Source organism: Bubalus kerabau, chromosome 18, assembly GCF_029407905.1.
Source record: "Bubalus kerabau isolate K-KA32 ecotype Philippines breed swamp buffalo chromosome 18, PCC_UOA_SB_1v2, whole genome shotgun sequence".
NCBI classification, from domain to species: domain Eukaryota; kingdom Metazoa; phylum Chordata; class Mammalia; order Artiodactyla; family Bovidae; genus Bubalus; species Bubalus kerabau.
The window spans coordinates 59,659,482-59,672,054 of NC_073641.1; positions in this window are offsets into that span (position 1 = coordinate 59,659,482).

A 12,573-nucleotide genomic window follows, 5' to 3' on the forward strand; every position below is an offset into this window, starting at 1 on the left:
GCTTGGAATGATTTCAATTTTTTTGAATTTACCAAGGCTAGCTTTATGGCCCAGGATATGATCTATCCTGGAGAAGGTTCCATGTGCACTTGAGAAAAAGGTGAAATTCACTGTTTGGGAATGAAATGTCCTATAGATATCAATTAGGTCTAACTGGTCTATTGTATCGTTTAAAGTTTGTGTTTCCTTGTTAATTTTCTGTTTAGTTGATCTATCCATAGGTGTGAGTGGGGTATTAAAGTCTCCCACTATTATTGTGTTATTGTTAATTTCTCCTTTCATACTTGTTAGCATTTGTCTTACATATTGCGGCGCTCCTGTGTTGGGTGCATATATATTTATAATTGTTATATCTTCTTCTTGGATTGATCCTTTGATCATTATGTAGTGACCATCTTTGTCTCTTTTCACAGCCTTTGTTTTAAAGTCTATTTAAAAAAAAAAAATAAAGTCTATTTTATCTGATATAAGTATTGCTACTCCTGCTTTCTTTTGGTCCCTATTTGCATGGAAAATCTTTTTCCAGCCCTTCACTTTTAGTCTGTATGTGTCCCCTGTTTTGAGGTGGGTCTCTTGTAGACAACATATGTAGGGGTCTTGTTTTTGTATCCTTTCAGCCAGTCTTTGTCTTTTGGTTGGGGCATTTAACCCATTTACATTTAAGGTAATTACTGATAAGCATGATCCTGTTGCCATTTACTTTATTGTTTTGGGTTCGATTTTATACACCATTTTTGTGTTTCCTGTCTAGAGAATATCCTTCAGTATTTGTTGGAGAGCTGGTTTGGTGGTGCTGAATTCTCTCAGCTTTTGCTTGTCTGAAAAGCATTTGATTTCTCCTTCATACTTGAATGAGATCCTTGCTGGGTACAATAATCTGGGCTGTAGGTTATTTTCTTTCATCACTTTAAGTATGTCTTGCCATTCCCTCCTGGCTTGAAGAGTTTCTATTGAAAGATCATCTGTTATCCTTATGGGAATTCCCTTATGTGTTATTTGTTGTTTTTCCCTTGCTGCTTTTAATATTTGTTCTTTGTGTTTGATCTTTGTTAATTTGATTAGTATGTGTCTTGGGGTGTTTCGATTTGGGTTTATCCTGTTTGGGACTCTCTGGGTTTCTTGGACTTGGGTGATTATTTCCTTCCCCATTTTAGGGAAGTTTTCAACTATTATCTCCTCAAGTATTTTCTCATGGTCTTTCTTTTTCTCTTCTTCTTCTGAGACCCCTATGATTCGAATGTTGTAGTGTTTAATATTGTCCTGGAGGTCTCTGAGATTGTCCTCATTTCTTTTAATTCGTTTTTCTTTTATCCTCTCTGATTCATTTATTTCTACCATTCTATCTTTTAATTCACTAATCCTATCTTCTGCCTCTGTTATTCTACTATTTGTTGCCTCCAGAGTGTTTTTAATTTCACTTATTGCATTATTCATTATATATTGACTCTTTTTTATTTCTTCTAGGTCCTTGTTAAACTGTTCTTGCATCTTCTCAATCCTTGTCTCCAGGCTATTTATCTGTGATTCCATTTTAATTTCAAGATTTTGGATCCATTTCACTATCATTATTCGGAATTCTTTATCAGGTAGATTCCCTATCTCTTCCTCTTTGGTTTGGTTTGGTGGGCATTTATCCTGTTCCTTTATCTGCTGGCTATTCCTCTGTCTCTTCATCTTGTTTAAATTGCTGAGTTTGGGGTGTCCTTTCTGTTTTCTGGCAGTTTGTGGAGTTCTCTTTATTGTGGTGTTTGCTCGCTGTGTGTGGGTTTGTACAGGTGGCTTGTCAAGGTTTCCTGGTTAGGGAAGCTTGTGTCGGTGTTCTGGTGGGTGGAGCTGTATTTCTTCTCTCTGGAGTGCAATGAAATGTCCAGTAATGAGTTATGAGATATCTATGGTTTTGGGGTGACTTTGGGCAGCCTGTATCTTGAAGTTCAGGGCTGTGTTCCTTTGTTGCTGGAGAATTTGCTTGGTATGTCTTTCCCTGAAACTTGTTGGCCCTTGTGTGGTGCTTGGTTTCAGTGGCGGTATGGAGGCGTTTGATGAGCTCCTGTCAATTAATGTTCCTTGGAGTCAGGAGTTCCCTGGAGTCAGGGTTTGGACTTAAGCCTCCTGCTTCCAGTTATCGGTCTTATTTTTACAGTAGTTTCAAAACTTCTCCTTCTATACAGCACCATTGATAAAACATCTACGTTAAAGATGAAAACTTTCTCTACTGTGAGGGTCACTCAGAGAGGTTCACAGCGTTACATGGAGAAGAGAAGTAGGAGGAGGGAGTTAGAGGTGACCCAAATGAGATGAGGTGGAATCAATAGTGGAGAGAGTGGGCTAGCCAGTAGTCACTTTCTTATGTGCACTCCACAACTGGACTGCTCAGAAATGTTCACGGAGTTATACAGAGAAGAGAAGAAGGAGGAAGGAGACAGAGGTGGTCAGAAGGATAAAAGGGGGGAATGAAAAGGAGGGAGACAGATCCAGCCTGTAATCAGTTCCCTAAGTGTTCTCCACTGTCTGGGACACACAGAAATTCTCAGAGTTGGGTAGAGTAGAGAGGGGTTAGGGATGAGACACAGGCGACCTGGTAGAGAAAAAGGAGAGTCCAAAGGGAGAGAGAGCAGTCAAGCCAGTAATCTCGCTGCCTAGTGAAAAATGGGTCCTGAAGATTGGGTTCTTAAAGGTACAAAATTGGTAACATACATAAAAGCAAAAATTAAAAATCTAGAGTAGAGTTTGGAATTTCAAGGAATTTTGTTGTTGTTCAGTCAGTAAGTCCTGTGCAACTCCTTGGGACCACATGAATTGCAACACATCAGGCTTCCCTGTCCTTCACTACCTTCCGGAGTTTGCTCAAATTCATGTCCATTGAATTGGTGATACTGTCCAACCACCTCATCCTCTGTCACCCTTTCTCCACCTTCCCTCAATCTTTCCTGACATCAGGGTCTTTTCCAATGAGTCTGTTCTTTTCATCAAGCTACCAAAGTATTGGAGCTTCAGTTTCAGAATCAGTCCTTCCAATGAATATACAGTGTTGATTTTCTTTAGGATTGACTGGTTTGATCTCCTTGCAGTCCAAGGGACTCTCAAGAGTCTTCTCCAACACCACAATTTTAAATTCTTTGGTGCTCAGCCTTCTTTATGGCCCAATTCTCACATCTTTACATGACTACAGGAAAACCCATAGTCTGTTAGGTCCTTATTATTTATATCCTTTATCATGTCCATCTGTGCATGAAATGTTCCCTTCATATCTCCAATTTTCTTGAAGAGCTCTCTAGTCTTTCCCATTCTATTGTTTTCCTCTACTTGTTTCCATTGTTTGCAAGAGATACCTGGAATAAGAGGCAAGTTTGGCCTTAGAATACAAAATGAAGCCAGGCAAAGGCTAACACAGTTTTGTCAAGAGAACACATTGGTCATGGCAAACACCTTCTTCCAACAACACAAGAGAAGACTCTATATGTGGACATCATCAAATGGTTAATACAGAAATCAGATTGATTATATTCTTTGCAGCTAAAAATGGAGAAACTCTATACAGTCTGCAAAAACAAGACCTGAAGCTGACCGTGGCTCAGATCATTAGCTCCTTATTGCAAAATTCAGGCTTAAATGGAAGAAAGTAGGGAAAACCACTGTGCCATTCAGGTATGAGCAAAATAAAATCCTATATGATTATACAGTGAAGTGAGAAATAGATTCAAAGGATTAGATCTGATAGACAGAGTGCCTGAAGAACTATGGACAGAGGTTCATGACATTGTACAGGAGGCAGTGACCAAAACATCCCAAAGAAAATGAAACGCATAAAGGCAAAGTAGTTGTCTGAGGATGCTTCACAAATAACTGAGGAAAGAAGAGAAGTGAAAGGCAAAGGAGAAAGGGAAAGATATACCCAACTGAATGCAGAGTTCCAGAGAATAGCAAGGCAAGATAAGAAGGCATTCTTAAATGAACAATGCCAAGAAGTAGAGGGGAATTTGGAGTAAGATGGTAATAGGAAACCTTTCCATTTGCAGGGTCTGCTGTATATTTAAATGCTAGGTGTGAGTGCTTTTACTGGAGTGAGGGGGCTCGTGGAAAATGAGTAACGTTCCATACTTCAGTCAGTATGGAGCAGAGAAGTGAGAGAAATTCTGGGAGGTGAGAACAAGAGTTCCATAGGAGCCAAAAGTGACCAGGAGAACATGAGCCCTCTGGGAAGTAGGAAACGTAGGGAGGTTTTGGACTTCCCACCATGTGTGGTTTAAAGCCAGACTGTGTTTCCTCCACTTCAAGAGATTGTGGGGCCTCCTTGGACATCTGAGTTATGCTTATTTCAAGAAAGTCAGTGTCAGCTTTTTAGAGAAAGTAATGTTTTACAAACCTCATACAGCAAAGGTGAGTTAGGAAACCGCAGCACCATGTTATCGTGACTCGGGCAAGAAGAGGAGGGCCCAGATACTCAAAGGAGAATTCTGTGGTGGAAGCTGGGAAGGAACATGGACAGGGAAGCAGGGAGGGAAATAGAGTATATTTGGTGGGAAAGTGGGAGAAAGAACTGAGGCAACCGTGGGATATAGAGACAAGTGACACCATGATGGTGGTAACCACAGGAGGACTCATTTTGGAGTGTGATGGTGAGGTGGAAAAGCTGATCGAGTTGTTGAGGACTCTGATCATCAGACTGAAACATTCTGAAGGAGGGGAAAGCGCTAAGACCAAGCAATCATTTTTGAAAACTGAGCTTAGTTTTGGCCCCCATTTAAGTCAGTCCTGGTGATTCAAGTTTGTTAATCTTTCTAAATATTACAATATGTGGCAAAGTGAAAGAAGCTTTCTGACAGATTAAGTTACTTTTTCACTGAGTAACATGGGAAATCTGTCAGTGAAGCCAGTGAGTTTCAGACTTCTGAATGAAAGACAATTAATAATGTATCTAGCAGATGAACAAAGCCAGCCAATGTAATTACAGTAGAACTTGAGAAATTGGCCAAAAACAGTCAGGCACACTATTTGAAGAAAGGAAATCTCCCTCACTCCAACCACACTAAATCAACAGCAAAAAGTCGTTTTAGAGTCTCTCTTAAAGGAAGTAAACTTATGCCAGGAAGATCCATTTTAAGAGCCTTAAAAATAACTGGGTGGGCGGTCAAGTAAATCTTAATATGTTCTCTTGATGAATGAATCCTTTAATATTATGAAATGGGCCTCTTTATTGCTAATAATATTTCTTGTTTGAAAATCTGATATTAATACAGGCAGTCCAGATTTCTTTGGATTAGTACTCTCATGGGGTATCTTTTCCCATCCTTTTACTTTAAAAAGAGTCAGTTTTATTGAAGTATAATTTACGTACAAAATGTTTACCAATTTTAGGAATATTACTTGAGGAGTTTTGATTAATGTGTATAACCATTAACCACCATCCTAGTTATGATCTAGAGCATTTCCTTCACCCTTTCAAGTACCATCATATCCTTTAATGTCACTTTCTTCCCTGTATTCCTGAACCCTGTCCATCCCTGATTTCCTCTTTGTTCCTATGGTTTTGCCTTTTTCAGAGTGTCATGCAGATAGACTCATACAGCATATAGTCTTTTGCATCATACATGTGTAAAATTGCGCTTGTAAGATTTCTGCCCTTTCCATATCCTCACCAACACACTGATTCTTTCAGTTTTAGCTATTCTCTCCTTTTAGCTGTTATTCCCTTTGATTTTACTTAACCTAGTAGATCTGTACTGGTATCTCACTGTGGTTTTCACTGGACATTCTCCTAATACTAATGAGAACCTCTTTATGTGCTTATTTACTACTTACTATTTGCATATATTAATTTTTGTTGTTCAGTTGCCAAGTCATGTCTGACTCTTTTTGACCCCATGGACTGCTGCACGCCAGGCCTCCCTGTTCCTCACCATCTCCTGGAGTTTGCCCAAGTTCATGTCCTTTGAATCAATGATGCCTTCCAACCATCTCATCCTCTGTTGCCCTCTTCTCCTTCTGCCTTCAATCTTTCCCAGCCTCAGGGTCTTTTCCAATGAGTTGGCTGTTCACATCAGGTGGCCAAAGTATTGGAGCTTCAGCTTCAGAATCAGTCCTTTCAATGAGTATCCAGGGTTGATTTCCTTTAGGATTGACTGGTTGGCTCTCCTTGCTGTCCAAGGGATTCTTAAGAGTCTTCATCAGTATCACAGTTCAAAGGCACCAATTCTACAGCACTCTGCCTTCTTTATGGTCCATATATGAGTATTAAGTGTACTAAAATCATTTTTCCCTTTTTAACTGGCTTATGAGATTTTTTATATATCCTGATTACAAGTCTAGATAAATGTTTTGCAAATATTTTATCCCAATTTGTGACTAGACTGTATTTTCTTTACAGAATTTTTCTAAAACAACTGTTTTCAGTCAGTTGGCAGTTCAGCCGCTCAGTCGTGTCCGACTCTTTGTGACCCCATGCACTACAGCATGCCAGGCTTCCCTGTCCATCACCAACTCCCAAAGTTTACTCAAACTCATGTCCATCGAGTCGGTGATGCCATCCAACTATCTCATACTCTATTTTCCCCTTTTCCTCCTGCCTTCAATCATTCCCAGCATCAGAGTCTTTTCCAAATGAGTCAGTTTTTCATATCAGGTGGCCAAAGTATTGGAGCTTCAGCATCAGTCCTTTCAATGAATATTCAGGACTGATTTCCTTCAGAATGGACTGGTTGGATCTCCTTGCAGTCCAAGGGACTCTTGAGAGTCTTCTCCAACATCACAGTTCAAAGGCACCAATTTTTTGGCATTCAGCTTTCTTTATCATCCAACTGTCACATCCATCATGACTACTGGAAAAACCATAGCTTTGACTAGATGGACCTTTGTTGGCAAAGTAATTAGTTTTTAATATAGTGTCTAGGTTGATCATAGCCTTTCTTCCAAGGAGCAAGCGTCTTTTAATTTCATGGTTGCAGTTTTAAATTTTACCAAAGTACTACTAAAATTTTTTCTGTTATAGTTTGTGCTGTTTTTATCCTACTTAAAAATTTTTACCTAGTGCATCTCTAAATTTTCTTTTAGGTTTTCTTTTTTTTTTTTTTTTTTCTTTTAGGTTTTCTTATAGAGTTATCAGCTTTGACTTGTACATTTAGATCCATGATTCATTTGAAATACAATGTATACTATGTGTTAAGATTTCAGGGTTTTAAATATAGATACGTGATGTTTCCAGTATCATTTGTTGAAAAGATTTTTACTTGTTGGATTGCCTTTGCACCTCTGTCAAGGGTCAATTATATATATAATTGACTAGGTATACATCTTATACCAATATCACACTGCTTCATTACTGCAGTTTGCAGTAAGACTTGAATTCTGGTTGTGCAAATTTCCAACTTTGTTCTACTTTATCAAAATTGTTTTAGCAATTTTAAGATCTGTGAATTTCCATAAAGATAAGAACTTCCTATCTACAAAATAGTATTTCAAATGTCAACAAAAGCATCTCTGGGGATTTTATCTGGGATTATATTGAAAATGTAGTTCAATTTGGGGGAAATTGAAATCTAAATGACACAATCTTCTGAGCCAGGCACATGATATATCTCTCCATTTGTTTTAGTCTTATTTAAGTTCTCTCAGAAATGCTTTGTTGTTTTCAGCACATAGTATTTCAAAAAATTTTGTTAAACTTATACCTGAATATTTCATATTTCTAATTCTCTTGATAATGACATTGAAAAAAGTTTCAATTACTAGTTGTTTGTTTCCTTTTAAAGTGAAAGTGTTTGTCGCCCAGTCGTGTCCAACTCTTGTGACCCTGTGGACTTTAGCCCACCAGGCTTCTCTGTCTAGGAAATTCTCCAGGTAAAAATACAAAAAAAAAAAAAAAAAAGTAGATTGCCATTTCCTTCTCCAGGGGATCTTCCCACTCCGAGGATTGAATCCAGGTGTCCCGCATTGCAGGCAGATTCTTTTCCATCTGAGCCACCAGAGAAGCTCACTTCTTTCCTAGTGTATAGAAATACAATTGATTTTTGTATATTGACTCTGGGTTCTATGACTTTCCTAAATTATTTACTAGCTCTAGGTTGCTATTTTAGATTTCATAGAACTTTCTACCTAGATCATCATGTTGTCTGTGAAGAAAGACAGTCTTATTTCAGTTTTTCAATACTAGTGTCTTTTATTTATTTTTCTTGCCTCACTTCACTTCAGAACCTCTGCTATGAAGCTGAACAGAAGGGGTGAACAATTCAATTACCTTGTTCTCAGTTTTAAGAGAAAAACATGCAGTCTTTCATAACTATATTAATGTTAGCTGTTGAAAGCTGTCCTTTATCATGAAGATCAATTCATTCTTAGGTTACTTAAATTTTTTATCATGAATTAATACTGATTTTTTCCAGATAATTTTTCTGCATCTATTAAGAGAACTTTTCAATGTTAAACTAATCTTGTGTTTTGGGGATAAAGTCATAGCTTTAGTCAAAGCTTATATTTACACAAATATGTTTATACTCCTTGATTAAACTTCTTTATGTTTTGTTAAGGATTTTTGGATTTATGCTCATCTGAATATTTGTCTATGGTTTTCATAACTCTTTGTCTCGTTTTGATGCTAGTGTAAAGCTTGCTTCATAAAATGAGTTGGAAAGTATAACTTTCTCTTCTATTTTCTGGAAGAATTTATGCAGAGTCACTTTTGTTCCTTAAATGCTTTTTAGAATTCACTAGGGAAGCCATCTGTTCCTAGAGGTTTTCTTTGTGGGAAGGTTTTACTGCAGTGAGACTCTTCAGATTATTTCTTCTTGGGTGAGCTTTAGTAATTTGTGTCTTTTAAAGAATGTCTCCATTTTGTTCAAATTGTCATATTTATTGGTTTATAGACTTGCTGGTAGTATTCCCTTATTAGTCTTGCAATGTTTGTAGGATCTTTGGTGATGCCCTTCTTTTACTTCTGATTCTATTAATTTGGCCCTTTCCCATATTTCTTTATCAATCTGGCTAGAATTTTAAGAATTTTATTGATGTTTGTCATAGGACCAGCTTTAGATCCCATTGGTTTCTTCTGTCATATTCTGCTTTAAATTTCATTGATTTCTGCCCATATCTGTATTATTTCCCTGTCATTATTTTGAGTTTAATTACTCGTCTTTTTCTGGTCTCTTTAAAGTGGGAGTCCTAAGAGCACTGGCCTGAGAACTTCTTTGTTTTTAATTCTGTTTATTTTCCCAAAGTAATTATAAATTTTGATGAGTTATGTTTTTATTTTCCTTCAATTCATAATATTTCTAATCACTCATTTCATTTCTTTATTGACTCATGAATTATTTAGATACATGTGCTTCAATTTCCAAACAATTTGACATTTTCCAGATATCCATTTCCTATTGATTTCTAGTTCAATTTCATTATGGTCAAAGAGCATGTTTACTGTGATTACATCTTACATTTGATGAGGCGTTTTTTTAATGGCCCAGAACATAGTTCATCTTTGTGAATGTTTTGTGTGAACATGAAAATAGTATGCAGTCTAATTTTTTTTTTTTAATTAATCTCAACTAGGCAAGTTAAAGTCATCCTGATGCATCCTGTATCATGCATCAAACATGGACTGGCAATTCATTTCACATATGATATTATACATGTTTCAATGCCATTCTCCCAAATCATCCCACCCTCACCTTCTCCCACGGAGTCCAAAAGACTGTTCTATACATCTGTGTCTCTTTTGCTGTCTCACATACAGGGTTATCATTACCATCTTTCTAAATTCCATATATATGCATTAGTATACTGTATTGGTGTTTTTCTTTCTGGCTTACTTCACTCTGTGTAATAGGCTTCAGTTTCATCCACCTCATTAGAACTGATTCAAATGTATTCTTTTTAATGGCTGAGTAATACTTCATTGTGTATATGTACCACAGCTTTCTTTTTTTTTAATTTAAATTTATTTACTTTAATTGGAGGCTAATTAATTTACAATATTGTATTGGTTTTGCCATGCATCAACATGAATCCACCACGGGTGTACACGTGTTCCCCATCCTGAACCCCCCTCCCACCTCCCTCCACATACCATCCCTCTGGGTCATCCCAGTGCACCAGCCCCAAGCATCCTGTATCATGCATCGAACCTGGACTGGCGATTTGTTTCTTATATGATATTATACCCATTTAAATGCCATTTTCTCAAATCATCCCACACTCTCCTTCTCCCACAGTGTCCAAAAGACTGTTCTATACATCTGTGTCTCTTTTGCTCTCTTGCATGCAGGGTTATCATTACCATCTTTCTAAATTCCTTATATATGCATTAGTATACTGTATTGGTGTTTTTCTTTCTGGCTTACTTCACTCTGTATAATAGGCTCCAGTTTCATCTACCTCATTAGAACTGATTCAAATGTATTCTTTTTAATGGCTGAGTAATATTCCATTGTGTATATGTACCACAGCTTTCTTATTCATTCATCTGCTGATGGACATCTAGGTTGCTTCCATGTCCTGGCTATTATAAACAGTGCTGCGATGAACATTGGGGTACATGTGTCTCTTTCCCTTCTGGTTTCCTCAGTGTGTATGCCCAGCAGTGGGATTGCTGGATCATAAGGCAGTTCTATTTCCAGTTTTTTAAGGAATCTCCACACTGTTCTCCATAGTGGCTATACTAGTTTGCATTCCCACCAACAGTGTAAGAGGGTTCCTTTTTCTCCGCACCCTTGCCAGCATTTATTGCTTGTAGACTTTTGGATCGCAGCCATTCTGACTGGTGTGAAATGGTACCTCATAGTGGTTTTGATTTGCATTTCTCTGATAATGAGTGATGTTGAGCATCTTTTCATGTGTTTGTTAGCCATCTGTATGTCTTCTTTGGAGAAATGTCTATTTAGTTCTTTGGCCCATTTTTTGATTGGGTCATTTATTTTTCTGGAGTTGAGCTGTAGGAGTTGCTTGTATATTTTTGAGATTAGTTGTTTGTCAGTTGCTTCATTTGCTATTATTTTCTCCCATTCTGAAGGCTGACTTTTCACCTTGCTAATAGTTTCCTTTGATGTGCAGAAGCTTTTAAGTTTAATTAGGTCCCATTTGTTTATTTTTGCTTTTATTTCCAATATTCTGGGAGGTGGGTCATAGAGGATCCTGCTGTGATGTATGTCGGAGAGTGTTTTGCCTATGTTCTCCTCTAGGAGTTTTATAGTTTCTGGTCTTACATTTAGATCTTTAATCCATTTTGAGTTTATTTTTGTGTATGGTGTTAGAAAGTGTTCTAGTTTCATTCTTTTAGAAGTGGTTGACCAGAGTTCCCAGCACCACTTGTTAAAGAGATTGTCTTTAATCCATTGTATATCCTTGCCTCCTTTGTCAAAGATAAGGTGTCCATAGGTGCATGGGTTTATCTCTGGGCTTTCTATTTTGTTCCAATGATCTATATTTCTGTCTTTGTGCCAGTACCATACTGTCTTGATGACTGTGGCTTTGTAGTAGAGCCTGAAGTCAGGCAGGTTGATTCCTCCAGTTCCATTCTTCTTTCTCAAGATTGCTTTGACTATTCGAATTTTTTTGTATTTCCATACAAATTGTGAAATGATTTGTTATAGCTCTGTGCAAAATACCATTGGTACTTGATAGGGATTGCATTGAATCTATAGATTGCTTTGGGTAGTATACTCATTTTCACTATATTGGTTCTTCCAATCCTTGAACACAGTATATTTCTCCATCTATTAGAGTCCTCTTTGATTTCTTTCACCAGTGTTTTATAGTTTTCTATATATAGGTCTTTTGTTTCTTTAGATAGATAAATTCCTAAGTATTTTATTCTTTTTGTTGCAATGGTAAATTGAATTGTTTCCTTAATTTCTCTTTCTGTTTTCTCATTATTAGGGTATAGGAATGCAAGGGATTTCTGTGTGTTGATTTTATATCCTGCAACTTTACTATATTCATTGATTAGCTCTAGTAATTTTCTGGTGGAGTCTTTAGGGTTTTCTATATAGAGGATCATGTCATCTGCAAAGAGTGAGAGTTTTACTTCTTCTTTTCCAATCTGGATTCCTTGTATTTCTTTTTCTGCTCTAATTGCTGTGGCCAAAACTATGTTGAAAAGTAATGGTGAATGTGGGCACCCTTGTCTTGTTCCTGACTTTAGGAGACATGCTTTCAATTTTTCACCACTGAAGATAATGTTTGCTGTGGGTTTATCATATATAGCTTTTATTATGTTGAGGTATGTTCTTTCTATTCCTGCTTTCTGGAGAGTTTTGATCATAAATGGATGTTGAATTTTGTCAAAGGCTTTCTCTGCATCTATTGAGATAATCATATGGCTTTTATTTTTCAATTTGTTAATGTGGTGTATTACATTGATTGATTTGCGGATATTGAAGAATCCTTGCATCCCTGGGATAAAGCCCACTTGGTCATGATGTATGATCTTTTTAATGTGTTGTTGGATTCTGATTGCTAGAATTTTGTTAAGGATTTTTGCATCTATGTTTATCAGTGATATTGGCCTGTAGTTTTCTTTTTTTGTGGGATCTTTGTCAGGTTTTGGTATTAAGGTGATGGTGGCCTCATAGAATGAGTTTGGAAGTTTAC